The sequence below is a fragment of the Amblyomma maculatum genome, chromosome 1 (assembly GCF_055883805.1).
Source record: "Amblyomma maculatum isolate TAMU_Amacu chromosome 1, ASM5588380v1, whole genome shotgun sequence".
NCBI classification, from domain to species: domain Eukaryota; kingdom Metazoa; phylum Arthropoda; class Arachnida; order Ixodida; family Ixodidae; genus Amblyomma; species Amblyomma maculatum.
Window position 1 is genome coordinate 491,852,994 of NC_139344.1, and position 2,794 is coordinate 491,855,787.

The following is a 2,794-nucleotide window of genomic DNA, read 5'->3' on the forward strand; positions in this document are numbered from 1 at the left end:
ACCTTTGATGCCGAAGAGCTTCCAAAGGCACCTGTTCCAGGGAGCTCCATCACTAGTCCAAAAATCGACGAAAAGGCCCGATTTTTCAGCAAGTATTGTGGCTTCAATAAGTATTTTTGCCAGTGTCGGTGCCTTCACATTGCCTTTGGCAGCAAATACTCCAAGAATTTGTGTCCATTTTCTTGGAAATACAGAACATAGTATAGTGAAGTAAACAGTGTAAGCATCAGGGGCATATGATGTCAGTGAAAAATATTAATTGCAAAAAACATTGCCTTCATTCCCGAAAATTTACCTCCTGAACATGCACAAGTACTAACTTTCGTATAGAAATACAGCTACAAAACCTTAATTGAATAACACACCTCGGAAAGGCCATGATCACTTAGCACGGTCTTGCTGAATGGGCCAACAAAAGCACTTAGTTCACGTTAATGTTTTCGGAGAGCTTCATCTCGTCACCACCATTTCACTCTTTTCAAGTGCCGAGAACACGCTGTCATTAAACCCAAATCCCTTCAAATACTTGTCCAGACATGACTTGCTTGGCCATAATCTCATGCCGCCTGATATGTTCATAGAGCTGTGGGCTCCGCATGAGGATACATTCCAATATCCACATCTGATTGAAACGCATGCCCCGGGTTGATTTTCTGGACGCTGCCTCAAAACACGCCTTCACAGCAAGGCGCTGCTTTAAAGGAAGGCCTCTGATTTTGTCCTCCAGTACAGTAGTTGGGATAGACTGTGTTAGTGCCCGGAGGTCTTCGACAGTCTTGTTGACCTTGGACAATTTTTTTTAGCCCGAAATAAGACAAGGGATTTTCGTTTCCTAGCATTCTTTTGTTTAAAAGTCTCTACTCGCTTCTTCTGCTGCCTGCTTAACTGGTTTAAGATGAGCTTCCTTGAGTATTTGCATCGTAGACAAGTATTGCCGTCGGACGTCGTCACCATGCAGCTTTTTGAGAAGTACGATTTTCCATACTCGCTATGTTGGCCAGGTGAGAGAGGCTCAACCTCACAGCCTGGACAAAGTAACATTTTATCTGTCTTCACTAGCGCTGCAAGGGCCTCCTCTTGACACTGCACGTGAAACTCTTCAACTTTGATGCTTCGGCAATACAATGTGCAAACGTACCCTGCTGCTTCGGCGCAAGCTGAAAACGTCACATGTTTGATCACGCGCACGTCACTTGGTTCCAAGCTGATGTGCCACCCGAAGCAGAGCGCTGCAGGATCATTCGACAACAAAATTCTGCAACAAGATGATGAAGGCGGGACAATGTCAACAAACGGATGCGGAATGTGCGATGACAGTTCTGGTGAGCACCCTTAATCACGGACATCTGCAGGATCGGTGTTCATTCCGTTACCTGAAGCCATGCGCTTTGACGGTGGCAGACAGTTGTCCGCTATGTTCCTTTCCTTCCTTTTTTGGGGGACAGGCCTCGTCATGTACGAGGGAGCATCAGGAAATATCGTCGGGACGGCATCATCGGTAAGCGCTGGCCGCTCGCGATCAATTTCCACAACCTTCCCGTTTATGAGATGCTTGAACGTCCTTTGAATGTAGCGTTCGTCGAAATGCCTCGAGCACACAACACAGGTTTCATCGAGAGCCTTGTCGTCTCGCTTTATGTTTCTGGTCCATTCTTGCAACCGATGAGGGTCGGACGGGGCGCGGAACAACGACACTTTTTCTTTCGACGACTTGTAGCCACCTTTGCAGAGCGGCACAAAACACGTCCGACCTTTTTTTGTCGGCATTATCACATGTGCTTCACAGGCACCACTTTTTTTCAACACAGCGAGGCAAGGAGTCACACAAATAAACCGCGCACAGTCGCCAGCACGTGCGCACTTGCCAAATGGGCGAACGCCGTGGAAAAACCGCTCGCCTGCAGCGCCACCTACGCTGTGCATCCAAACTGGTTTCACAGGAGCCCCTTGAAACGGCGGCCGGTCAGGACACTAGCCTCTATAGTACCAGTAAAGTGGCAGAGAGTACAAGTATTCGTGCAATTTCTCCTAGGGAGACGCTCTTTGAAATTATATTGCAATAAATTATGCAGTGTTATAGTTCCGTTCATTTTATCGTAGAAAGGGGAAGATATTTTTTCTTCTTGCCACTGAAAAAAAAAAAAAGTCTAAATTCCACACCCTCAAAATATACGCTAACACCGCGAACATCTGAAGATAGCTTTGTGGCGGAGCTAAAACGAGGAATAACCAGCTCCGACAGCGTTCGGGCTCGAACTGTTTTTTTTTCCCCTGCTTGCACTGAGACGCTTAGTGACAAATTCTTCTCCGTTCAGCGCCGCGCCGTTGTTTGCGATAAAAGCGCGGCGCGAGGGGCGCTACAAGACTACAAAACAAAACCAGAAAAAAAAAATTCAATGTCTCCGGCACCATTATATCTTGCTGAGTAAGTAGAGTAAGTAAGTAGCGCGAGAGCCTTAGCTGGCAACGTTTCGGCACACAAACAGCATGACACACTTAATTCGAGGCGATAAATAAATCTCAAAGCAAGCAAGTGTACATTTGTCAAGGGACCATTTTCAAGTAGCGCTACTGCGCATGCGCGAAGCACCTGAGTGCCCGAAGCACCTGCTCCTTATACCCTAGTCACACGGTCATTTTCAAAGGTGATTGAGTCGATAGCCTTCGAGATTTTCAATCGCGATCGAACTCGAAGGAGTTGTGCCGCTGCTACACGGCAAAACTCGAAGTCTATTGAAATAGTTATGGTGTTTGGCGCCAAACTTTTGTGGCGCCAGTATCGTTGCTTTCGGTT

The 2,794-nt window shown here is 46.9% G+C and overlaps 1 pseudogene; it reads right to left on the reverse strand.

Annotated features, from left to right (window-relative positions):
- Positions 1-220: 220 nt before the first annotated feature.
- LOC146210252 (uncharacterized) lies at positions 221-1,787 on the reverse strand (annotated as a pseudogene).
- Positions 1,788-2,794: the final 1,007 nt, after the last annotated feature.